Source organism: Thalassophryne amazonica, chromosome 6 (genome assembly GCF_902500255.1).
Source record: "Thalassophryne amazonica chromosome 6, fThaAma1.1, whole genome shotgun sequence".
In the NCBI taxonomy this organism is placed as follows: Eukaryota; Metazoa; Chordata; class Actinopteri; order Batrachoidiformes; family Batrachoididae; genus Thalassophryne; species Thalassophryne amazonica.
Window position 1 is genome coordinate 20,258,407 of NC_047108.1, and position 27,628 is coordinate 20,286,034.

The 27,628-nt window shown below is 49.9% G+C and overlaps 1 protein-coding gene and 1 long non-coding RNA gene across 2 annotated transcripts in view; both read left to right on the forward strand.

The window, feature by feature from the left end:
* Nucleotides 1-27,628, forward strand: part of kcnd1 (potassium voltage-gated channel, Shal-related subfamily, member 1) — a 162,606-nt gene that overhangs the window by 55,523 nt on the left and 79,455 nt on the right.
* LOC117511938 lies at nucleotides 16,332-26,224 on the forward strand. Its single transcript, XR_004561154.1, has 4 exons — nucleotides 16,332-16,431; nucleotides 17,567-17,639; nucleotides 17,900-17,905; nucleotides 26,214-26,224. It is a non-coding gene; the product is annotated as an uncharacterized LOC117511938 (long non-coding RNA).

Below are 27,628 nucleotides of genomic sequence, written 5' to 3' on the forward strand. Positions count from 1 at the left end.
GCTGCTGAGCACCCCCCACACCACACTGTGATGCAGTACGTCAGGATGCTCTCGATGGTGGCTCTGTAGAACAACACCAGGAGCTTCTCCTCCAGATTGTTTCTCCTGAGCACCCTCAGGAAGTGGAGTCGCTGCTGGGCTTTCTTCACCACCACTGTGGTGTTGGCAGTCCAGGAGAGGCTGTCAGAGAGCTGCACTCCCAGGAACCTGATGGAGCTGACCCTTTCCACACAGTCCCCTTGGATGTAGAGCGGGGCTGGGCCAGCCCTGTTCTTCCTTTAGTCCAGGATTATTTCTTTTGTTTTTGTGGTGTTCAGCGGCAGGTTGTTAGCTGAACACCATGCTGTCAGTCAATTGACCTCGTCTCTGTAGTCAGACTCATCCCCCCTGAGATGAGCCCAGTCACTGTGGTGTCATCCGCAAACTTTATGATGGTGTTTGTGGGATGGGTCGGGGGGCAGTCGTGCGTGTAAAGGGTGAACAGGAGGGGGCTCTGTACACAGCCTTGAGGGGAACTGGTGCTGAGTGTGATGGTGGAGGAAAGGTGGGGCCACGTTTCACGGACTGTGGGTGGTTTGTGAGGAAGTCCTTGATCCACTGGCAGATGGGGGTGGAGATGCCCAGATGTGTCAGGGAGGGACAGGCAGAGATGGTCAGATCTAGCGAGATGGGGGAGGGGAGTGACTTTGTACGTATGTTTTATGTTTGTGTAGACATGGTCCAAAATGTTTTCCCCTCTGGTGGCACATTTCATGTACTGGACGAACTTAGGGAGCACAGTCTTTAAATACGCTAGGTTGAAGTCACCAGCAACAATACAAACGCCATCCGGGTGGGCCAGCTGCTGTTTATTTACACAGGCAAGCAAGAGGCTAAGGGCCGTGCTAACGTTAGCATCGGGTGGGATGTAAACAGCAAACATAACGACTACTGTGAACTCCCTTGGGAGATAAAAAGGTCTGCACGAGACTGCCAGCACCTCTAAATCAGGAGAACAGTGAGAGTCAATGACCCTGCTGCTACAGCACCACTCGCAGTTCACATAAACACAGAGCCCTCCACCTCTGCACTTACCCGAATCACTGGTCTGTCCTGCCGGTGTAGCGTGTGGCCTGCTAGCTCGGCTGCAGCGTCTGGGATCAGCGGGTGAAGCCACGTCTCCGTGATGAAAATAATGCTGCAGTTCCACATAAAGCTGTTTGTGTTGTGAAAGTGACGTGACACGGACCCACAACAGGGGGCGTTAATGAACGGACAATGGATAAGCCAAAAGTAACAATTTAATGTTGTGAATCGCACAACGACGTACAGACAATAACAATATGGTGGACTATCAATCATACACCAGGTGACGTGTGGGCAGGCTCGACGATAGAAGACGCCTGGCGAGAGAAGAGCTGGATCCCCACACAGCTTCCACCACCAATGGAGCTGAAGAACACCGGAGCCGCCAAGCCCTGCGCCCCAGGTGGCCGCTGTCTTCAGCAGTCAGACCTGGTACTGCTGGCAGAAAACAGAGACAGTCCGGATGAGTGTGAGTTCGCACACTCAGTACTCCCACAGTCAGTGTTCAGTAAAGGAGGGAGAACCTCCACCTCCAATCACACACTCGTGCAGCTCCTGTTTAACCACTTATCTTGGTTTGGGCTGTGAGGCGAAGCCGTCGCTGATCACACCAAATGCCAATCCCACAGATAAGGCAGAACACCACAGGATAACGGCTGCAAAAGAAGTTCAGGTTATCACTCAATGATTTGAGTCAGCAGAGAAAGTTACCTGAATGGTAGCTGATTTCTCGGCGGGGAGGTGGAGTTGCAGTCTGGCCTTTATGGTGGTGGTGATGAGCAGTGGATGAGTGACAGCTGGTACGGATGATGAGTGACAGCTGTCACTCCTGGTTGCTCCGACGCCCTCTCGTGCTTGAAGCCCGCACTTCAAGCAGGGCGCCATCTTGTGGTGGTGGGCCAGCAGTACCTCCTCTTCAGCGGCCCACACAACAGGACCCCCCCCTCAACGGGCGCCTCCTGGCGCCCGACCAGGCTTGTCCGGGTGCCGCCGGTAGAAGTCGGCCAGGAGGGCCGGGTCCAGGATGAAGCTCCTCTTCACCCAGGAGCGTTCTTCGGGTCCATACCCCTCCCAGTCCACCAAATACTGGAACCCCCGGCCATTCCGACGGACATCCAGGAGCCGGCGCATGGTCCAAGCCGGCTCCCTGTCGATGATCCGGGCAGGAGGCGGCGCCGGTCCGGGGGTACAGAGGGGTGAAACGTGGTGAGGTTTGATGTGTGACACATGGAAAACCGGGTGGATCTGGACTGAGGACTTTGAGGATGGGGAAAGGTCCAATGTATGTGTCCTTCAACTTTTGGGATTCCACTTGCAGGGGAATGTCCTTTGTGGAAAGCCAAACCTCCTGCCCAGGCTGATACGCAGGGGCCGGGGCACGCCGGCGGTCTGCATGGTTCTTGGCCCGCGTCCGGGCTTTGAGCAGGGCAAAGCGGGCGGTACGCCACACCCGACAGCACCTTCTCAGATGGGCCTGGACCGAGGGCACCCCGACCTCTCCCTCCACTAGCGGGAACAATGGGGGCTGGTACCCCAAACACACTTCAAATGGGGAGAGGCCGGTGGCAGACGAGACTTGGCTGTTATGAGCGTACTCGATCCAGGCCAGATGGTCACTCCAGGCCGTCGGGTGCGCGGAGGTCACGCAACGGAGGGCCTGCTCCAGTTCCTGGTTAGTCCGCTCTGCCTGCCCGTTCGTCTGGGGGTGGTACCCAGACGAGAGACTGACGGTGGCCCCCAGTTCCCTACAGAAACTCCGCCAGACCTGGGAGGAGAACTGAGGACCACGATCCGAGACAATGTCTGATGGAATCCCATGCAGACGCACGACGTGGTGGACCAGGAGGTTTGCAGTCTCCTGGGCCGTCGGGAGCTTCGGGAGGGCCACGAAGTGGGCCGCCTTGGAGAACCGGTCCACTATCGTTAAGATGGTGGTGTTTCCCTGGGACGGCGGGAGGCCCGTGACAAAGTCCAGGCCGATATGAGACCAGGGGCGACGAGGCACAGGCAGAGGCTGGAGGAGGCCTTGGGCCTTGTGGTGGTCAGCTTTGCCCCTGGCACAGGTGGTGCAGGCCTGGACATACTCCCGGACGTCGGCTTCCATAGACGCCCACCAGAAGCGCTGCCGGACCACTGCCACGGTCCTTCGCACCCCTGGGTGACAGGAGAGCTTGGAACCGTGACAGAAGTCAGGACCGCAGCCCTGGCCTCTGGTGGACGTACAGTTTGTTCTTCGGACCGGTCCCCGGGTCTGGGCTCCGTGTCAGGGCCTCCCGGACGGTCTTCTCCACGTCCCAGGTAAGGGCGGCCACGACAGTGGACTCGGGGATGATGGTTTCAGGGGGGTCTGACAGCTCGGTCTTGACCTCCTCTTCGTGCACCCGGGACAGGGCGTCAGATCGTTGGTTCTTTGTCCCAGGGCGGTAGGTGATGCGGAAGTCAAAACGCCCGAAGAACAGCGACCAGCGGGCTTGCCTGGGGTTCAGACGCTTCGCGGTCCGGATGTACTCCAGGTTCCGATGGTCCGTGAAAACCGTAAATGGTACCGATGCTCCCTCCAACAGGTCTCTCACTCCCTCAAGAGCCTCCTTCACCGCAAGAAGTTCCCGATTGCCGACGTCATAGTTCCGTTCAGCTGGGGTCAACCTGCGGGAAAAGTAGGCACATTGATGGAGAACCTTGTCGGACTCCCCGCTCTGGGATAGCACGGCTCCTATCCCTGAGTCAGAGGCATCCACTTCAACAACAAACTGGCGCTTGGGATCGGGCTGCACCAGAACCGGTGCAGTCGAGAACCGGCGTTTCAACTCCCTAAACGCGGCTTCGCACCGATCCGACCAGGTGAAGGGGACTTTTGTGGAGGTCAGGGCTGTCAGGGGGCTAACTACCTGACTGTAGCCCTTGATGAACCTCCGGTAGAAATTTGCAAAACCGAGGAACTGTTGTAGTTTCCTATGGTTCGTTGGTTGGCGCCAATCTCTCACCGCCGCAACCTTGGCGGGATCAGGGGCGACGGAGTTGGAGGAGATGATGAACCCCAAGAAGGACAAAGAAGTGCGGTGGAACTCACACTTCTCGCCCTTCACAAACAGCCGGTTCTCCAACAACCGCTGTAGGACCTGACGTACATGCTTGACATGGGTCTCAGGATCCAGAGAAAAGATGAGTATATCGTCTAGATATACGAAGACAAACCGATGCAGGAAGTCCCGCAAGACGTCATTAACCAATACTTGGAACGTCGCGGGCGCATTGGTGAGGCCGAACGGCATGACCAGGTACTCAAAGTGACCTAACGGGGTGTTAAATGCCGTCTTCCACTCGTCTCCCTCCCGGATCCGAACCAGGTGATAAGCATTCCTAAGATCCAATTTCGTGAAAATTTGGGCTCCATGCAGGGGCGTGAACACTGAATCCAACTGAGGTAATGGGTATTGGTTGCGAACCGTGATCTTGTTCAGCCCTCTGTAATCAATGCATGGACGGAGTCCACCGTCCTCCTTGCCCACAAAAAAGAAACCAGCACCCATCGGGGAGGTGGAGTTCCGGATCAACCCGGCAGCTAACGAGTCCCGGATGTAGGTCTCCATTGATTCGCGTTTCAGACGTGAGAGGTTGTACAGCCTGCTGGACGGGTACTCAGCGCCCGGTATCAAATCAATGGCACAATCGTACGGATGGTGCGGGGGCAGCGTGAGTGCCAGATCCTTGCTGAAGACGTCAGCAAGGTCGTGGTACTCAGCCGGCACCGCCGCCAGATTGGGGGGGACTAAAACCTCCTCCTTAGCTGTCACACCGGGTGGAACCGAGGATCCTAAACACTCCCGGTGGCAGGTTTCGCTCCACTGAACCACAACCCCAGACGGCCAATCAATCCGGGGATTGTGTTTAACACCCATGGAAAACCCAAAATCACTCGGGAGGTAGAAGGTGTTACATAAAACACAATCTCCTCCCTGTGATTCCCAGACACCACCAATGTCACTGGCTGAGTCTGGTGTGTGATTAGTGGAAGAAGGGTGCCATCTAGTGCCCGCACCGACAATGGTGACGGTAAGGCCACTAGAGGGAGCCCAACCTCCTTTGCCCATCTGCTATCCAGCACATTCCCCTCCGACCCCGTGTCCACCAGTGCTGGGGCGTGAAGGGTTAGATCCCCACTCAGGATCGTGACTGGGATTCGTGCATATCGTCGGGGTTTCCCCACGTGGGTGTTGTGACCCACCCTTAGCCCAGTCTCTAAGGACGAGTGCTGCTGTTTTGACCCTTTGGGGCATTCTCTCTGTGTGTGCTCAATAGAGCTGCAGAGAAAACACTCTCCATGGATCAGCCTCCTTTGTCTCTGATCTGATCGTTTTTTTGGCCCCTGCTCATCTCCATAGCAACGTCAGCAGGGGGAGCTGTTGTCACGTGGAAAGCCCTGGCAGTGGAGCGTGGGGAAGACGGCTCCCTTTCAGACCCGGGAGGAAGAGGGACGGCGTGTTCCTGACCACGCCTCTCGTCTCGCTGCCGTCGGTGTTCCGTTAATCGGTTGTCTAACCGTATAACCAGGTCGATAAGCCCATCTAAATCCCGTGGCTTGTCCTTCGCCACCAGGTGCTCCTTAAGGACCAGAGACAGTCCGTTTACAAAGGCGGCGTGGAGCGCAACAGCATTCCAGCCGGCTCGCGCTGCCGCGATGCGGAAGTCGACTGCATACTTAGCTGCGCTCCGACGCCCCTGCCGTATCGACAGCAGCACACTTGAAGCGGTCTCGCCTCTATGAGGGTGGTCGAACACCTGTCGGAACTCCCTCACAAACTCAGTATAAACCGTTAGGAGCCGTGAATTCTGCTCCCAAAGTGCCGTAGCCCAGGCGCGTGCCTCTCCTCGAAGCAAATTTATAACGTAAGCCACCCGGCTAGCGTCTGACGCGTACATGACGGAACGCTGTGAAAAGACGAGCGAGCACTGCATCAAGAAGTCCGCGCACGTCTCCACACAGCCTCCGTACGGCTCCGGAGGGCTTATGTATGCTTCAGGGGACGGTGGGGGGGTTCGTTGAACGACCAGCGGAATGTCTGTTTCTGGCACACGGTCAGCAGGAGGAGGTGCTGCAGCAGCGCCCTGAGCACGCGCTTCCACCTGGGCGGTGAGAGCCTCTATCCTACGGTTGAGAACACTGCTCTGCTCGGTAACTAAGTCCAACCGAGCGGTAAAGGCGGTTAAGATGTGCTGCAGCTCACCCAACACGCCTCCTGCTGGCGCCTGTGCACCTCGCTCTTCCATTGGCTGTTCAAGCGATGGTTGACACCCCTCGGGTAGTGGAGTCCGGATGAGTGTGAGTTCGCACACTCAGTACTCCCACTGTCAGTGTTCAGTAAAGGAGGGAGAACCTCCACCTCCAATCACACACTCGTGCAGCTCCTGTTTAACCACTTATCTTGGTTTGGGGTGTGAGGCGAAGTCGTCGCTGATCACACCAAACGCCAATCCCACAGATAAGGCAGAACACCACAGGATAACGGCTGCAAAAGAAGTTCAGGTTATCACTCAATGATTTGAGTCAGCAGAGAAAGTTACCTGAATGGTAGCTGATTTCTCGGTGGGGAGGTGGAGTTGCAGTCCGGCCTTTATGGTGGTGGTGATGAGTAGTGGATGAGTGACAGCTGGTACGGATGATGAGTGACAGCTGTCACTCCTGGTTGCTCCGACGCCCTCTCGTGCTTGAAGCCCGCACTTCAAGCAGGGCGCCATCTTGTGGTGGTGGGCCAGCAGTACCTCCTCTTCAGCGGCCCACACAACAGTTTGTAGCCATCTGTAGCTCCAATTCATCCATTTTGTGTGCGATGGATCTGGCGTTTGAGAGGAAGAGGCTCGGTAATGCTGGCCTGTGAGGTTTTTTACATAGCGTAGCATCGGAACCGGACCGACATCCTCGCTTCTGCTTCCTGTCTCTATGCTGCCTTTTCTGCCTGCTGGGCAGGCTGGTAATCCACGAAGAGCCCGGTGTTCTCGCTATGTCCTCCGGGATGTTGTGGTACTGGTGGAATTTGCTCGTAACTGACAGTTTGTACCTCAGACCAAGGACGATAAGGTTCTGGCAGCTGAAGCTGTGGGTCGTGTTATGTTTCGGACGCGGTCGGAGCACCGACCCAGCGTTTGAAGGACCCAGCATAAAATAAGCAGAGCACGGTTCAAAGGATAACAGAATTTAATAAACATAACAGTGAGATGCAGTGCTCAAACAACTAAAAAAGTCCGCGGTCTGGTGAGGTGGAAACACGGCGCGCTGTCAACAGCGCAAACGGTCCGGAGCCACAGCAGTTCGGACCCAGGGACCCCGCCGACACCCCCCAGGTGGCCGCGACAAACCGAGTCTGTGAAGAAAGACAACATGAGGTGAGTCCAACTCCACACAGAGAGACACAACTCAAAGGTGCACGCAATCAGCAAACACTTCCTGGCTTAAATCCATACATCAGCTTCTCACCCTGCAGGCACGGAACAACTCAGTTCAAATCTCCACTGCAGCAGAAGCTGATTAGACAATTAACATAACGTGACAGCTCACTAACACAAGGTGTGAGGGACACCAAATCCACTGTCATTACTTCATAAAAGTCACCAAAACCAAATTACCTCAGGAAGTGTGCTGAAGAGCGTGAGACCTCACCCAATCCTCCTTCACAGACTGTGGCGTCAAACCTGGAGCGGTCTCTGCGTCCGTGATGGTGAGATTGTTCTCCTGACGTCGATCTCACACGTCTGCTCACAAGGTCGAGTCTCTGGCAATCACACACTGTGCATTCAAGGTTTAAATGCAGCAATCTCTGATTAAGACAAAATACACCACAGCTGTGAGTCCTGATGACCTGCACGTGATAACAAGCCTCAGGTGTTCAGGGTGAGGTCCTGATGCTCAGCCACTCAGTCCTGAATGCATACCACCTGGTGGGAGAAACAGAAAACAAAAACCAAACCAGCGAAACACCCCAGCCCACAACAGTACCCCACCATCAGGGGAAGCCTCCCGGCGACCACACGGACCTGGGCCAGGAAAAACAAAGCCCCCCTCCAGGGACCATGGCTGGAATGTTGGCTGGGAACAAAAAACACCTCCTGCAGCTTCAGCTCCTTGTGCTGACGATCCAGCTGGGAAAGGCCCGTCTCCAGGAGCTGTGCGTTACTGTGCTCTGATGACAGCTCCATCATCAGCTGCTCCACCTGCAACGTTAATCTCTTCATGCAGTTATTGATCATCTCAATGTTGAGCCTCTCCAGCTCTTCCCTCAGCTGGATAACGCACGCTCCCAGCCGCCTCTTCTCTGTCAACAGGGAACTCCGTGCCGAGACCATCACTCTCATCCTGGAGCCCGTCCTTTCCCATCCTGAGCCTGTCTGCAGCAGACTGCTCCACAGCTGACACTCCAGTGCAGAGACATCCCTTGTTGACTTGAATGGTCTTGCCCTCTGTTTCGTTTAGCAAACCTGTTAGAGTCTCCACCTTTGCGTTCATTCCTGTCAACTCTTGCTTTAGTTCACTTTGCATAAGTTTGGCCAGGAGTTCTTAAACCTGTGCACTCAGCCTTCTTCCGACTATGTGTTAAAATCTGCTTAGTCATAAACAAAAAATAAAGACAAACACAAACAACCATACCAACCCCCCCTCCCCAGAGGACCGTTCCATCAACCCCGGGAAGAGGAGAAAAGAAAAACACAACCCAAACTTAAGCTTGCAAACAAAAAAAACTGCTAACACCCCCCCCCCCCCCGGACGACATGTAGGGACCAACACCCCCCAGAGGACATCCCGCCAGCTCCAGGAGTAATAACCACAGCCGAGGTCCCTCTGGGACCCAAAGTCACCCACGGGGACTCCCAGCGCCTCCCAGAGGACCGTTCCATCAAACCCCAGGAGACGCCCCCCCTCATGACTAACAGACCCAGCCCCGGCCGTCCACGGCTAGATGGACCCACAGTCCTTTCCCCCCCAGAGGACACCACAGTCACACCCTGAGGGCGGAAACCGGGGGAAAAAAAAAAAAAACATACAAACAAAACAACAACCCCAACCCCACCCCCTCAGCGCAGTGGAAACTGGAAGTACGTCCAGTGTCACCAACCACGACTATACCCCAAAAGTCAACCGGGAGGAGTGGAACAGCGGTAATGGCATACGACACAAGACAGCGCCACCCCTCTGAATTTTAAACCAGCCACCAGCTGCGGGTATATTCCACTGCCCCAAACCTCAGCTACGCCGATGGCGTACGGCTCAAAGGCGCGCTGAAGCCGGAGGTGGAACAGGGAAGTAACAAAAAAAAAAAAACCCTAAACCCCCCCACCCGGGTGCAGAGGTTACCTGGGAAACACCCAGCATAACCGAACTGCACCACCTCAGCAACGCCAATGGCAAACGGCACAGAGGCGCGCCAAGGCTGGAGGTTGCAAAGGGAATAAAAAAAAAATACCCCAAACCCCCCCCCTCCTGGGTGCAGAGGTGACCTGGGAAACGCCCAGCATAACCGAACTGCACCACCCCAGCAACGCCGACAACGTACGGCTCAAACGGCTGGGGCCGGAGGAGAAGACAGGGAATAAAAAAAAATACCCCCAACCCCCCCCCCCCCGGGTGCAGAGGTTACCTGGGAAACGCCCAGCATAACCAAACTGCACCACTCCAGCAACGCCGACAACGTACGGCTCACACGGCTGGAGCCAGAGGAGAAGAGAGGGCACAACAAAAAAAAAAAAAAAAATGAAAAATGAAAAAACAACCCAATTACCCCCCCCATCACCCCCCAGAGGACCGTCCCATCAAACCCTGGGAGGTGAAACCAAAAGAAATAAAAAAGAAAGACTAACAGACTAACATAAAGTCACCTGGGTCAAACTATGCTCCAGACAGCCTGCATTTTCAACTCCACCAGACCACAGACAGTGCTTTAAAACCCACACAAACAACAAATTAACCCCTGATAAAAACACCTCATACTAAAACAAGAAACAGATAATAGACCAATAAAAAAAAAACTACCATTGGCCTACATCGTCAAGTGCAAAGAATGGAAAAACGTATTTTCCATCCTTTGAACCTAGACGGTAATGTGACTCTGTCACCAACAGAGGGAGCCAAAGTGCCAAATAAGAAAATCCCCATGGTAACAGAGTAAAAACCCATTCACACTGCTGCAAACGACAGCAGGTTATACCAAACAGCTTAACGTGCAAACTAAATACCACCGGGGCTGCTACAACAGGCGTCGGAGCCAGCTGCACGGGAGGAGACGGGGCTACAGCCGTAACAGCGGGGTGCGACACGACCCAAGCTGTAAACTCCGCCATGCGCGCACCAACGCGCACAACCCGCGGCGGAGAGCACCCGCAACTGATCCCGGATCAACTCCAACATCTGCTGCAGCCTTCCCGGCAAAAATACGTCTCTGCTTCCGCTGGTCCATTGTTAAATGGCCAGAGACTACTGTTATGTTTCGGACACGGTCGGAGCACTGACCCAGCGTTTGAAGGACCCAGCATAAAATAAGCAGAGCACGGTTCAAAGGATAACAGAATTTAATAAACATAACAGTGAGATGCAGTGCTCAAACAACTAAAAAAGTCCGCGGTCTGGTGAGGTGGAAACACGGCGCGCTCTCAACAGCGCAAAACGGTCCGGAGCCACAGCAGTTCGGACCCAGGGACCCCGCCGACACCCCCCAGGTGGCCGCGACAAACCGAGTCTGTGAAGAAAGACAACATGAGGTGAGTCCAACTCCACACAGAGAGACACAACTCAAAGGTGCACGCAATCAGCAAACACTTCCTGGCTTAAATCCATACATCAGCTTCTCACCCTGCAGGCACGGAACAACTCAGTTCAAATCTCCACTGCAGCAGAAGCTGATTAGACAATTAACATAACGTGACAGCTCACTAACACAAGGTGTGAGGGACACCAAATCCACTGTCATTACTTCATAAAGTCACCAAAACCAAATTACCTCAGGAAGTGTGCTGAAGAGCGTGAGACCTCACCCAATCCTCCTTCACAGACTGTGGCGTCAAACCTGGAGCGGTCTCTGTGTCCGTGATGGTGAGATTGTTCTCCTGATGTCGATCTCACACGTCTGCTCACAAGGTCGAGTCTCTGGCAATCACACACTGTGCATTCAAGGTTTAAATGCAGCAATCTCTGATTAAGACAAAATACACCACAGCTGTGAGTCCTGATGACCTGCACGTGATAACAAGCCTCAGGTGTTCAGGGTGAGGTCCTGATGCTCAGCCACTCAGTCCTGAATGCATACCACCTGGTGGGAGAAACAGAAAACAAAAACCAAACCAGCCAAACACCTCAGCCCACAACAGGTCGCTTTACAAAACTCGAAGAATATACGCACAAAGAGTAAGAAAAACAAGCACCAAATTGGAGAGCTAAAAGCTGCTGCACCCGTGCGCGCCGCCATCTTGCTCTTTCTGATGTATGAATGAATGAATTTATTCAGCACACGCACAACACAAAAATACTCCCTATCAAAAAACAATTTCACCATCAACCCTTGCGGTCGAAAGGGTGTAGACAGAAGCAAAAGCTCAAAAATAAGAACTTTATTAATCCCGAAAGAAATTGAAAACTGTGTGTATATTGTGTGTATATACACTCATAACAACAATTACCAAAGTCCAACGGGTGACAGAGGAGATGATGCTCTCAAAGTTCAAGGCCATGAAGGCCAACATCTCTCACCACCTCCCTGCCCTGGAGGTGATCACCTGTAGCACCTTCAGTCACAGGCTGCTGGCACCTAGGTGCAAGTCGGAGCATTTTACAAAGACTTTCCTCCCGGCTGCTATTAGGCATAATAATATAATACGCATTGACTATTAAAATGATGTCCATGGTTTTGCACTTTTATTTTATTTTGATTTTATATTATATGTTAATGATAGATGTATAAAATTTATGTCTGTGTGAGCTGCTGCACCAGCATAATTTCCTGTGAAGGATCAGTAAAGTATCTATATATCTATCTATCTATACCGCAGAAATGTTTGTAGCTGTTTGTAGTTGAATCCCATCACCTCGTAAACTGTCAACTTTTCCACTAGAGGCACCAATATCTTGGACAATGTTTAACACCACACACAAGGAAGCCTACAAAGCTTCTTCCCTCCCCAACCTTGGGGCCTCTGACCACTCCACTGTTACGCTAATGCCTGCATACAGACCACTGGTTAAAGTCACACAACCAGCCAAAAAGGTGGTTGATTGATTTAAACTGCTCACATGAAAGAAGGTGATTGGACTTTTTCCAAGTTCAGACTGAAGGAACCAGAACCAGAAAAATGGTGGTCGGGCCAATCAGAAACCTTGGCTGACAGGGGAAGTCCACAGGCTCCTGAAGGCTCAAAACGCTGCCTTCAGAGCTGGGAATGAGGTGGGCCTAACGATAGCCAGGGCCAATCTGTCACAAGGAATCAGAGAGGCTAAGAGACAGTACTCCAGGAGAATCGCTAACCGCTTCAAGGACAGCAGACACTCCAGGAATCTATGGCGGGGTATTCAGACCATAACAGACTATAAGCCCACCCCACATACCTGTGACAATGGGTTGGCAGCAACACCTCCAGCACCATCCCCAAGGATGTGTGCTGAGCCCCCTCCTCTTCACTCTGCTGACCCAAGACTGCACACCTACATCCAGCACCAACCTCTTCATCAAGTTCGCAGACGACACGACTGTGGTGGGTCTCATCAACAACAACGATGAGACAAGCTACAGGAGTGAGGTGAGCCGCTTGTCCACATGGTGCACGGACAACAATCTCCACCTGAATGTGGAGAAGACGAAGGAGATTGTCTTGGACTTCAGGAGAGAGCCCGCTCAGCATGCTCCACTAACCATCAATGGCGCTGAAGTGGAGCAGGTCAGCAGCACAAAGTTCCTGGGTGTACACATCTCCCAAGACCTGTCCTGGAATAGCAACACCACATCTCTGGCCAAAAAAGCCCAACAGTGACTCTACTTTCTGCGGAAACTGAGGAAAGCAACAGCCCTGACCCCCATCATGTACTCCTTCTACAGGGGTACCATCAAGAGCATCCTGACCAGCACCATCACTGTGTGGTACAGTGCATGCACCGTATCCTGCCGCAAGACCCTGCAGCGCACTGTGAAAGCAGCTGGGAAGATCATCAGTGTCCCTCTCCCCTCTCTGCTGGACATCTACCACACCCGCCTCACCTGCAAAGCCACCAGGATCGCAGGTGACCCCACCCACCCAACTCACAGTCTTTTTACCCTCCTGCCGACAGTTTCTTCCACCAGGCAGTCAGGGTGCTCAACTACCCCCTTCTCTGCCCCCACTTGCCTCCCCCCCCGCATGCCCACGCACACCTCACTTTATCCTCCCCCACTGCACTATTGCATCCACATCAGGACCGCCTGTACCGATACATTAGTATACAGTCTTTGCACTATCATCAGCATACTGCCACTTGCACCACTGTATTATACTGTTATACTGTATTACACTGTTATCCATTGTACTATTGTATTTAATGTCATACTGTTTACAATAGTACACTTTTGCCATTTGCCATTTGCACAACAGCATCATACTGTTATACTTACACGACCTACACTGCTTATACTGTTTTATATTATTTTTATTTTTATTTTGTAAATGAATAATATTTAAGGTAATTTTTTTTACTTAGCTTAGTAGCAGTTTTTATTCTATACTCTGCACCGTGGGTCTGAGAGGACTCAAATTTCATCTGTGCTGTATGTCGAGCATGTATAGCATATTTGACAATAAAGCTGACTCTGACTTTGACTTTGACATGCCTGGTGAGCCGAATTAACATATGATTAGCATACGTAACAGCCCATCAATGCCCATACAAGGGCATGGAACTGCAACACTGTGTCCAGACGCAGATTTAAGAAAGAGGAAACAAAATGCCGAAAGCCAAATGAAAATCAATTTCAGCGCAGTAGGCAAAAAGAAAAAGAACTGTGGCAGTTCAGAGGAGGAGGTAATGCTGCATAATTATAATTTATAAATCATAATTCATTTTATTGTGTAATAAAAAGTATACAAATTTGTATATACTGACACAACATAACAAAAAGAAAAGGAAAAAATACAATAAAACCTGGTGGTGTTACTATAATACAAAACATATCGTTTAAAAGTATCCACACTAGGTGAGGTAACCACATATCAAAGCAAACTATTCCACAACATAATAGCTCTACTGCTGAATTTTTTCCCCCTTATATTCAATCTTTACCTTTCAACCTCACGGCTCAGCCCATGGCCTCTAAGGTCAGCATATCTTCTCATTTCAAAGAAGATTTCAAAATTAATATTTTCATGTCCATGTAAGATTTTGTACATTTCAATTAAATCACCTCTAGTGCATCTATCTATCTTATAAAGTACTGAGTACATATGCCCTATGTCTGTCTACATAGGGCATATGTTCCAACTCAGGTACCAGCTTAGTGCAAGAAATCAGCAAAAAAGAAATGGTTCGATTTAAAATCCAACAAACACACACACACACACACAAAACATCCTGACAGCAGATGCAGCAAACTGGAGGGGGAACAGCAGACAATCAAAAGCTGTCCGAGTTGGACCAGCGCATCGGGGCCATCGCCAGGAAAACGGCGCTCTCAGGTTCAGGTAGGCTTTGGGAAAAATCTAAATCATGTTATATTTAATTTTCCCCCACCATACTTATTAGGAGTACCATCGACTGAGTGTCTGGATACAGACCTGGGCCCCGAGGCAACGTGTCCACCCCCTCTCTGTGCGGCTGCTACTCTGTTTGGTTATTGTTAAAGTGCTGGTACACCAGCTGCCTTGAAAATGTGAGTTAAATCAACTGAATATCAGTTAACTCACCTTAAAGATAACCTTTGTTTCAACTCATTATTAGTGAAGACAATGAACAGCTTTAAGTTGAGATTCTGAAAACATATACACTTGAGTCCAGTATCTTGAGCTTGCCATTACAAGTGGAGTAAATGAGAAGACATAAGTTCACTTAACTTAATGGGGCTATCTTTTTTACAGTGTACATTTAAGTTATTTTAATATAAAAATTCTCTGTCAATTACCAAAATGTAACATATAATAATGAACAGAGATATCACGGACATATCACTGCAATATCATATTTTAATGACCTTCACATAAGCAGACAAGTGTTTGTAGGATTTGTTCTTACCCAAGAACAAATCCTGGATAGGAAAACATTCATGAATGCCACAACCTTTGTAAAAAAAACCCTCAGAAACAGGATTTAGGAATGAATGAGGCCCAATGATTTTTTTTTTTAATGGTAGCTCGAGTCTTTAATTTATCAACTAATAAAGTTCCTCTCAGATTATAACTGAAGTCCTTCATTTTAAACTGATTTTTTTGACATGTTGAGGTAGAAGTTTATTTTTTGCTTTATACATAATTTGTATTGTAATGTAATAGACTAAGTACCTGAATTTCAAAATACATAAACAGACAAATAGTGAGTTAGTTGGCTCACAATAAGGTTTGTTACTAATAATTCTTATGGCGTTCTTTTGTTTCGCCAAACCTCAATACAATATGTCATATATGGAATATGTAATGAAAATATAAAGTAAATAGTGAATATTGGGAGAGGGAATCTTGTGCTTTATACAGAATCGTAATGGCTTTTGACATTTTTGATTTAACATAATTTATGTGTGTTTTCCAGCTTAATTTATCATCAATAAAAACTCCAAGAAATTTTGTTTCAGATACAATTTAAATTTTAGCATCATGTAATATGCATATAAACGGATACACCGCACTCACGATTAAAAGATGCCAAACATAAACGAAAACCTTGAAAGAAAAAGAAAAATGTCTGCACACTTAAATCCTTTTGTACATTTAATAGCCAAGCTTTCGGTCGACAGACCTTCCCCAGGGCTCAGTCACAAATGGAACATACAACACACATATCAATTAAGACTCATTAGGTGTTCAGTAACACCTGCACCGATGAGTTGTAGTCCAAGTGTAGTGGGAGTTGTAGTTCGTCCCAACAGAACAGAGGCAACAGAACCCACCACAAAGACCTCATACACAACAGTTTGGCTTTACTTTTGACAGTGAATTCCCGAGCAACTCCGATTCCTACCGCTGTACCCATCACTCCCAAACACGTCAGCCTCCAAAAAACAACCAAAGGAACCAGGGAAAGAGGCCACAAGGAAACAGAAGGGGTCAGAGAAACCAAAGAGGATGAGGAGGGGACGGAAGAAACAGAGTAGCAATGGGGCAAGTGGGGATAGTGACACGCCAACAGGCCAGAGTCCGGTCGTGAACCTGTCTGATAAGGTACTCACCCCACAACATCTGTCAGCCCTGAGTAAGGACATGAGTTGTTCCCACCAGCCATACAAACTCTTTTGAAATTAAGACTGATATGTTTCACTTTTTCAGGAGAATTAAACTGAGATATATGGTTGGGACTGGAAATGAAAATCAAAGTGAAAACAAACCTATGTTCAAGCCTAAAAGTACCTTTGTACCCTATGTAAACCACCCCTCGATTGATACATTCTGTAGGGTTGTTGAACAGGAGATTCTTGAGAAATTACAGAATGCACCTTAATCACATCAGCAGAATCTGGGCCGGGAGGAATGAAATGCCATTCATGAGCTTGCGAAAGACATTGAAATTATAATAAAACCAGCTGATAAAGGTGGTGCTATAGTCATCTTGAGCAGTACTGACTATGTAACTGAGGCATACCATCAACTGAATGATGAAACATTCTACAGGAAGCTTAAGACTGACCCCATTATGGACTTTAAAAAGATAGTTGTTGATCTGACTACTCAAGCTTTGGAACAACATTGGATAACTAAAGATGAATTTAATTATCTTAATAAACAACATCCTGTTACCCCAGCATTTTATATGCTTCCTAAAATCCATAAAAGCCTAATTAAACCTAAAGGCAGACCCATAGTTGCTAGTCACTGCTTGAGCCACTATCGAACTTGTGGATTTTTTCATCAAACCTTTAGTGCAAAAGCTACCTGCCTATGTACAAGATTCCACTGATGTCATAAATAAAATCTCAGAACTACAAGATCTCCCTACTGATACCATCCTAGCCACGTTTGACGTAGAAAGTCTCTACACAAATATCTCTCATGAGCGAGGTATTACAGCTCTTGAATATTATTTGCAGAACCGCCCGGAGGATGAGAACCCCCCCAAATACCTTTATCTGTGATCTGGCATCATCAATCTTCAGATTAAATTTCTTTTCCTTCCACCAGGGAGAGTATTACCTCCAAATTAAAGGCGCAAGTATGGGGAGTAATTTTGCCCCCTGCTATGCAAATTTGTATGTGGGATTTTTTGAACAACAGTTCATTTTCAGTGAGGACAGAAATCCGTTGTACAGTAATATCATCAGATATTTTAGGTATTTAGATGATGTTCTTTGTGTTTTTAAAGGGTCTCGAAATGAGCTGAATGAATTTACCACACACCTGAACAGGATGAGCCCAGACCTGAAATTCACTGTTGAGTCTGTGTTGTGAAAAGTGTAATGTCACGGACCCACAACAGGGGGCGTAAATGAACGGACAATGGAAATGCCAAAAGGTAACAATTTAATGTTGCGAAAAGTGCACAACGGTATACAGATACGGTTTTGAACAACAGTCAATTACACAGTCGGTGTCGTGTGGGCAGGCTCGAGGATAGGAGACACCTGTCCAGAGAAGAGTCGGGTCCCACACGATTCCCGCTGCCAGCAGAGACCCGAGAGCCACCAGAGCCGCCAAGTCCTGAGTCTCCAGGTGGCCACCGCCTTCAGCTGTCGGACCGGGTACTGCTGGCAGAAAGCAAAAACAGATCAAATGGGTGTGTGCACACCCAGCAGAACAATCAGCAACTCAGTTCAGTTCTTTTTGTGGGAGAATCTCCACCTCCGACACGGGAACAATATATATGCAGCGCCTGAGTGACTACTTATCCGAGGAGCAAAGAGCGTCGTCTCCTCCACAAACCCAGCCTCCAGCTGCGAAGTAGTCAACAGGTACGCCTGCAGAATATTCAGAACAATTATATGGCAACAAAAATGGCTGAGAGTTTTACCAGTTGGTAAGACGATTTCTCGGCAGAGATGTGGAGTCTCCTCCAGGCTTTTATGGTGATGATGATTGATGAGTGGTGACAGCTGTCAGCTCCGGGCTCCTGGAGCTCCTCTGCGGCGAGTGCGCCCTCTAGTGCCTGAAGCCCGCCTTCAGGCAGGGCGCCCTCTGGTGTTGGACCAGCAGTACCTCCTCTTCGGGCGGCCCACACAACAGGACCCCCCCCCCCCTCAACGGGCGTCTCCTGGCGCCCGACCAGGCTTGTCGGGGTGTCGTTGGTAGAAGTCGGCCAGGAGGGCCGGGTCCAGGATGTAGCTCCGCTTCACCCAGGAGCGTTCTTCGTGTCCGTAACCCTCCCAGTCCACCAAATACTGGAATCCCCGGCCCCGCCGACGAACATCCAAGAGCCTGCGGATGGTCCATGCAGGCTCGCCGTCGATGATACGGGCAGGAGGCGGCGCTGGTCCGGGGGTGCAGAGGGTGGAGGCGAGATATGCTTTGATTTTGGAAACGTGGAATACCGGATGAATCCGCAGTGAAGCTGGCAGGCGCAGCCTCACTGCGGCCGGTCCGATGAACCTGTCCTTCAGTTTTTGCGAGTCCACGTGCAGAGGGATGTCCTTAGCTGAGAGCCACACCTCCTGCCCGGGCTGGTACACAGGAGCCGGGGCACGCCAGCGGTCTGCATGGCCCTTCGCCCTCATCCGGGCTTCCAGAAGGGCAGAGCGGGCTGCGCCACACCCGACGGCACCTTCTGAGGTGGGCCTGGACCGAGGGGACCTCGACCTCTCCCTCCGTGGCTGGGAACAATGGGGGCTGATACCCCAAACATACCTCGAAGGGGAAGAGGCCGGTTGCCGAGGAGATCTGACTGTTATGGGCATACTCGATCCAGGCCAGATGTTGACTCCAAGCCGTCAGGTGCGCGGAGGTTACACACCGCAGGGCCTGTCCAGATCTTGATTAGCCCGCTCTGCCTGTCCATTAGTTTGAGGGTGGTACCCGGACGAGAGACTCACGGTGGCCCCCAGTTCCCTACAGAAACTCCTCCAGACTTGCGAGGAGAACTGGGGACCACGGTCTGAGACGATGTTCGTGGGGATACCATGGAGACGCACGACGTGGTGGACCAGGAGGTCTGCAGTCTCCTGGGCAGTCGGGAGCTTCGGGAGGGCCACGAAGTGGGCCGCCTCGGAGAACCGGTCCACTATCGTCAGGATGGTGGTCATACCCTGGGACGCAGGGAGGCCCATGACGAAGTCCAGGCCTATGTGGGACTAGGGTAATGAGGCACTGGCAGCGGCTGTAGGAGTCCCTGGGCCTTCCTGTGTTCTGCCTTGCCCCTGGCACAGGTGGTGCAGGCCTGGACGTACTCCCGGACGTCGGTTTCCATCGACGCCCACCAGAAGCGCTGCCGGACCACTGCCACGGTTCGTCGCACCCCCGGGTGGCAGGAGAGCTTAGAACCGTGACAGAAGTCCAAGACTGCAGCTCTGGCCTCTGGTGGGACGTATAGTCTGTTCTTGGGTCCACCTCAGGGGTCCGGGTGTCATGTCAGGGCCTCCTGGACGGTCTTCTCCACATCCCAGGTGAGGGTTGCGACGACAGTGGACTCGGGGATTATGGTGTCCGGTGGATCTGACAGCTTTGGCTTGACCTCCTCTTCATGCACCCGGGACAGTGCATCGGACCGTTGGTTCTTGGTCCCGGGGCAATATGTAATTTGGAAGTCAAACCGACCGAAGAACAGTGACCAACGGGCTTGCCTGGGGTTCAGACGCTTGGCGGTCCGAATGTACTCCAGGTTCCGATGGTCAGTGAAAACCGCGAAAGGCACCGTAGCTCCCTCCAAAAGGTGTCTCCACTCCTCAAGGGCCTCTTTCACCGCCAGAAGTTCCCGATTGCCGACGTCATAGTTCCTTTCAGCCGGGGTCAACCTGCGGGAAAAATAGGCACAGGGATGGAGGACGTTATCGGACTCCCTGCTCTGGGACAGCACGGCTCCTATTCCTGAGTCAGAGGCATCCACTTCAACTATGAACTGGCGGTTAGGATCGGGCTGCACCAGAACTGGTGCAGTCAAGAACCGGCGTTTCAACTCCCTAAACGCGGCTTCGCACCGATCCGACCAGGTGAAGGGAACTTTAGTGGAGGTCAGGGCTGTCAGGGGGCTAACAACCTGACTGTAGCCCTTTATGAACCTCTGGTAGAAATTTGCAAAGCCGAGGAACTGTTGCAGTTTCCTACGGCTTGTCGGATGGGGCCAATCTCTCACCGCCGCAACCTTGGCCGGATCAGGGGCGACGGAGTTGGAGGAGATAATGAACCCCAGGAAAGACAAAGAAGTGCGGTGGAACTCACACTTCTCGCCCTTCACAAACAGCCGGTTCTTCAACAACCACTGCAGGACCTGACCTACATGCTTGACATGGGTCTCAGGATCCGGGGAGAAGATGAGAATATCGTCAAGGTATACGAAGACGAACCGATGCAGGAAGTCCCGCAAGACGTCATTAACCAAAGCTTGGAACGTCGCGGGCGCATTGGTGAGGCCGAACGGCATGACCAGGTACTCAAAATGACCTAATGGGATGTTAAATGCCGTCTTCCACTCGTCTCCCTTCCGGATCCGAACCAGGTGATACGCATTCCTAAGATCCAGTTTCGTGAAGATTTGGGCTCCATGCAAGGGCGTGAACACTGAATCTAACAGAGGTAACGGGTATCAGTTGCGAACCGTGATCTCGTTCAGCCCTCTGTAGTCAATGCATGGACGGAGTCCGCCGTCCTTCTTGCCCACAAAAAAGAAACCAGCACCCATCGGGGAGGTGGAGTTCCGGATCAACCCGGCAGCTAGGGAGTCCCGGATGTAGGTCTCCATTGATTCGCGTTCCGGCCGTGAGAGGTTGTACAGCCTGCTGGACGGGTACTCAGCGCCCGGTATCAAATCAATGGCACAATCGTACGGACGGTGCGGGGGCAGCATGAGCGCCAGATCCTTGCTGAAAACGTCAGCGAGGTCATGGTACTCGGCCGGCACCGCCGTGAGATTGGGGGGGACTAGAACCTCCTCCTTAGCTGTCACACCGGGTGGAACCGAGGATCCTAAACACTCCCGGTGGCAGGTTTCGCTCCACTGTGTCACAACCCCAGATGGCCAATCAATCCGGGGATTGTGCTTTAACATCCATGGAAAGCCCAAAATCACTCGGGAGGTAGAAGGTGTCACATAAAACATAATCTCCTCCCTGTGTTTCCCAGACACCACCAATGTCACTGGCTGTGTCTGGTGCGTGATTAATGAGAGCAGGGTGCCATCTAGTGCCCGTACATTCAATAGTGATGGTAAGGCCACTAGAGGGAGCCCAACCTCCCTAGCCCATCTGCTGTCCAGCAGATTCCCCTCCGACCCCGTGTCCACCAGTGCTGGGGCGTGAAGGGTTAGATCCCCACTCAGGATCGTCACTGGGATGCGTGTGGATTTACGGGGTTTCCCCGCGTGAGTATTGTGGCCCACCCTTAGCCCAATCTCTAAGGGTGGGCGTTGTAGTTTAACCGCTTGGGGCAATTCTTCTGAATGTGCTCGCTCGAGCCACAGAAAAAGCATTCCCCGCGGGCCAGCCTCCGTTGTCTGTTTTCTGATTTCACTTTAGCCCTGCTCGTGTCCATAGCTTCATCAGCAGGGGGAGCTGTCGCCACACGGAGCTCTCTGGCAGTGGAGCGTGGGGACGGCGGCAGCCTTTCGGACCCGGAAGGAAGAGGGACGACTCGTGCCCAGCCACGCCCTTTGCCCCGCTCCCAACGATGTTCTTCTAATCGGTTGTCTAACCGTATAACCAGGTCGATAAGCTCGTCAAAATCCCGCGGCTCGTCCTTAGCCAGCAGATGCTCCTTCAGGACAGGAGACAGTCCGTTTACGAAGGCGGCACGGAGTGCAACATTGTTCCAGCCGGAACTCGCTGCCGCAATGCGGAAGTCGACTGCATATTCGGCTGCAATCCGACGCCCCTGTCTCATCGACAGTAGCACCGTCGAAGTGATCTCGCCTCTGTTGGGGTGATCAAACACTTGTTTGAACTCCCGCACAAACCCAGTATATGTCGTTAGGAGCTGAGAATTCTGCTCCCAGAGCGCCGTAGCCCAGGCGCGTGCCTCTCCTCGAAGCAGATTTATTACATAAGCTACCCGGCTGGCATCAGACGCGTACATGATAGGACGCTGTGCAAAGACGAGCGAACACTGCATCAAGAAGTCAGCGCACATCTCGACACAACCTCCGTACTGCTCCGGAGGGCTTATGTATGCTTCAGGGGATGGAGGGGGGGCTCATTGAACGACCACTGGAATATCTGTATGTGGCACTCGGTCAGCAGGAGTAGGTGCCGCAGCAGCGCCCTGCGCGTGCGCTTCCACCTGAGCGGTGAGAGCCTCCATCCTCCAATTGAGTATAACGTTCTGCTCGGTTACCAAGTCCAACCGAGCAGTGAAGGCGGTTAGGATTTGCTGCAGCTCACCTAATACGCCTCCTGCTGGCCCCTGTGCACCCTGCGTTTCCATTGGAGGTTCTCTCGATGGTTGACGCCCCTCGGGATCCATGACGTTGGCCGAGAAATCCTGTTGTGAAAAGTGTGATGATGCGGACCCACAACAGGGGGCGTAAATGAACGGACAATGGAAATGCCAAAAGGTAACAATTTAATGTTGTGAAAAGTGCACAACAGTATACAAATACGGTTTTGAACAACAGTCAATTACACAGTCGGTGTCGTGTGGGCAGGCTCGAGGATAGGAGACGCCTGTCCAGAGAAGAGTCGGGTCCCACACGATTCCCCCTGCCAGCGGAGACCCGAGAGCCACCAGAGCCGCCACGTCCTGAGTCTCCAGGTGGCCACCGCCTTCAGCTGTCGGACCGGGTACTGCTGGCAGAAAGCAAAAACAGATCAAGTGGGTGTGTGCACACCCAGCAGAACAATCAGCAACTCAGTTCAGTTCTTTTTGTGGGAGAATTTCCACCTCCGACATGGGAACAATATATATGCAGCGCCTGAGTGACTACTTATCCGAGGAGCAAAGAGCGTCGTTTCCTCCACAAACCCAGCCTCCAGCTGCAAAGTAGTCAACAGGTACGCCTGCAGAATATTCAGAACAATTATATGGCAACAAAAACAGCTGAGAGTTTTACCAGTTGGTAAGACGATTTCTCGGCAGAGATGTGGTGTCTCCTCCAGGCTTTTATGGTGATGATGATTGATGAGTGGTGACAGCTGTCAGCTCCGGGCTCCTGGGGCTCCTCTGCGGCAACTGCGTCCTCTAGTGCCTGAAGCCCGCCTTCAGGCAGGGCGCCCTCTGGTGTTGGGCCAGCAGTACCTCCTCTTCGGGCGGCCCACACAACAGTCTGACTCTAAACGTGTGCATTTCTTAGATATGTGGATCAGACTTGAAGATGGGAAACTGACCACAACCCTCTATCTTAAGGAGACTGACCACAATTCTTTCCTGTTGGCAAGCAGCTGACATCCCAGTGCTCTAAAAAACTGACTGCCCAAGAGCCAGTTCTATAGACTCAGATGGATCTGTCACTCCACTGAAGAATATGAGGAGAATGCATTAGAAATGAAACAAAGATTCTTGGCCAGAGGTTACCCCATGAAGACTGTGGGGGAGGCATATAACATTGCCCTGTCCACACCACGGCCACACCTTTTGAAAAAAGTGTAAAAAAAGATAAAAAGTTTTCAGTTTCTTGCATTACTACTTTTACTCCGAAATACCACATAATTAAAAACATTATTATGAAATATTGGCATCTTTATGTGATGAGCCTTCACTCCAGGGTAAATTCAAGGACCCACCGTTGTTTGTCTCCAGATGGGATCCCAACCTTAGGAATAAGCTTGTCAAAGCATGTATAAGATCTGCTCCTTCTCAAACACTCTTTGCCCCTCTGAAGGATGGTAACTACCCATGTAGTAACTGTGCCCAGTGTAACAGTACACATAAGACCCGTAATTTTAAACGCCCTAGGTCTGGTAAAAGTTACAATGTGAAGGGTTTTATTACATGTAACACCAAGAATGTTGTTTATTTGTTAAGATGTCCCTGTGATAAGGTCTATGTGGGAAAAACTACACGCAGTTTAAAACAAAGGATCAATAAACATAAAAGTTCGATTAGACATGCTGATCTGAATTATCCTGTGGCCTGTCACTTTGTAGAGTGTGCCCACCCTGTTTCTTCCCTACGGTTTCAGGGAATTGAGCAAGTTAAATTGTCAAGAGGTGGGAACATTGATAAAGTGCTATGCCAAAGGGAATTGTTTTGGATCCATACCTTGGATGCCCTACATCCTAAAGGCTTAAATGTAGACTTTGACATGAGTGTCATGTTATGATTGGAGGTTTACCTTTTTGTTTAGTCTTGAAACTGCAGTTTATGAAGTTTTTGCTGATGTCTATGCAGTTTTCTTGAACTTATACTGCTTGTATGTATGTGTGCTGACATGTAAATATATTGTTTTTTGTGGAGTGTAATTCTTTATTGGTGTATTGGTATAGATTTAATGCCTAGCTACCTTGGGTAGAGGAATTATGAAAACAGGAAGAACGGGAAGAACTACAACTCCCACTACACTTGGACTACAACTCTTTGGTGCAGGTGTTACTGAACACCTAATGAGTCTTAATTGATATGTGTGTTGTATGTTCCATTTGTGACTGAGCCCTGAGGAAGGTCTGTTGACCGAAAGCTTGGCTATTAAATGTACAAAAGGATTTAAGTGTGCAGACATTTTTCTTTTTCTTTCACAGCATCATGTAATATAAAATTTCTACTTAAATTCATGACCTTATTTCCAAATATAATACAATTTGTTTTACCAAGCTTAAGCTGAATCAAACCATTGATTACATTTCTGTAGTTCCTTCTCCATCATGTCCAAAAGCTGACCCAAATGATCTCTGTGACTCCAGCATTACACACACCATACATCAAACACAGACTTAAACACACAGACACTAAAATCATACACTGATTCAAATCAGACAGTGATTCCAAAATCACACTGACACACTCACTCAAATCACACTCTGACTTTAATCACTCACTGACTCAAAAAACACATACTGACTCCAAAACCACACACTGACAATAAAATCACAGTGACTTTAAAATTAAACACGGACTAAAATCACAAAGTGACTCTAAAATTATAAACTGATTCACTCTAAAAACAAACACCGACCCCAAAATCACAGACTCTAAAATCACACACTGACTCAAATTACAAACTGACTCTAAAATTACACACTGACTCTAAAATCATATACTAACTCTAAAAGCACACAGTGACTCTAAAATCAACACATTGACTTTAAAATCACTCATTGACTCTAAAATCACACACTGATTCTGAAATCACACACTGACTTTAAAATCATACAGTGACTCAAACACACACTGACTCTAAAATCACTCAATGACTCTGAAATCACCCAATGACTGAAGTCACCCACGCACTCTAAAATCACTCATTGACTCTAAAATCACACAATAACTCTAAAATCACACACTGATTCTAAAATCACACTCTGACTTTAAAATCATACAGTGACTCAAACCCACACTCACTCTAAAATGATTCTAGAATCAGGTCTGACAGCAGGGGCTGGCTCTGCGTGTTGCACACTGGTCACTCACAGAATCAGAATCCACTGAATTTGGCCGTTTTCTCGAGACAAAGTGAGTTTCACTTCATGTGTTCATCGTAAAGGTATGAATAAAAGGTTATTATGTGAGAAATCAGATGAAGAAAAGAGAGGGTTGAGGATGACAGACAGACAAGAGAGAGGAGGAGAAAACATAAAACAAGCATCCTTCCTCCTGCAACTTTCATCATCACTCCATCAATTAAACATGGCACTGGATTCCACTGGAGAGGAAAAGAGAGGAAGAAGACAAGAAAGGGGAGGAGAACAGAGCATCAGAGAGGAAAGGACAATGACAGGGAGAGGAGAAAATACAGGAGAGAAGGAGAAACCGTTACAGATGTAAGGAAAGGAGAAGTGAGGCAGAAAGGAAAGGACCAGAGGAGGAATGGAGGAGAGGAGGGAAGGAAAAATGAAGAAAGTAGACATGACAGGAGGAGTAGAGAGAGGAGAAGGAAAGGAGGGAGGAAGCTTTTATTGCCGCTGTAACCAGAATGAGCTGATGTTGGTCGATAGTTGTGTCCTCGTGAAAACAATCCAGGCTTCAAGGTTCCAGAATCCTGATCAGCTGCAGAACCGTCCTTTGGATCCTGGTTCTGGTTCCTTCAGTCTGAACTTGGAAAAAGTCCAATCACCTTCTGTCATGTGAGCAGTTTAAGTCAATCAATCAATCAAGTTTTATTGCCGGGCACAGTGCTTTCCAGTAAAACTAAAAACAGACGTCTCAAGAACAAAATAAAATCAAGCAGAATAAATCAAAGCAGAATAAAGTGTCACAGCACCACTAAGTGATAAAAGCCAGTTTAAGAAGAAAAGTCTAGTTTTGAAAAGACCCAGATTAGTGATGACGTCTGGGGGTGTGGCTTAAAAGATGGGCTGCAGCCTTTTTACCAGCTGCAGGTGATTCATCACAGACTGAGAAACATCAGTATGAAGTGTGTTAAAGTTGTTGAGTCCAAAGCTGATGAAACCATGAACAGCTTTTTCAGGGTCTGAACAGGTAAGAAAAGGTCTGACTTTTGTTAAGATACAATTAAAAAAGTGAGATCTGACGACTGTGTCAATTTATCTGTCAAATTTAAAAACACTGTCAAATGTTACTCCAAGATTCTTAACAGTAGATTTAAAACCAGATGGCACAGCACAAAAAACAGACTTTTCCCAATCCCCAAACACAGTGCATTCAGTTTTTTCTTAATTTATGTGTAAGAAGTTTGCTGATAACCACGGTTTGATATCAGCGATGCAATCCATAACTGTCACGTCCGGCGGGTGCCAGGCTTCCGAAGTGTTTGGACCCAAAATGCAAACTCTCCGACTACTGGATGAAGAAGAAATCGTGGTCTTTAATTCTGGCTCTGGTTCGGCACACAAGTGATCAGTCGGCGAGGCAGAAGTACAAACAGGGTCAGGTAAAAACGCAGTCATGGGCAAGCAGGGTTCAAAGGCACGAGCAGACACAGACATCATGGGCGAGGCAAAAGGCAAAGTCAAAAAACACAAAGCAGGATCTGGATACACGGCAAAAACAGGACTAGATACAGAGCTGGTAAGTGTGCAAAGACAACAAACGAGCAAGGGTGTGGTGGCTGGGTGGAGACTAAATAGGACAGGAGTTAACTAGGTGCACGTGAGGAACAATCAAGAAGGAGGCGTGGCTAGTGAACGAAGATACTTCATTGTGCAAGACAGTGAGGGAGGACAACTTAAGGTGGAGT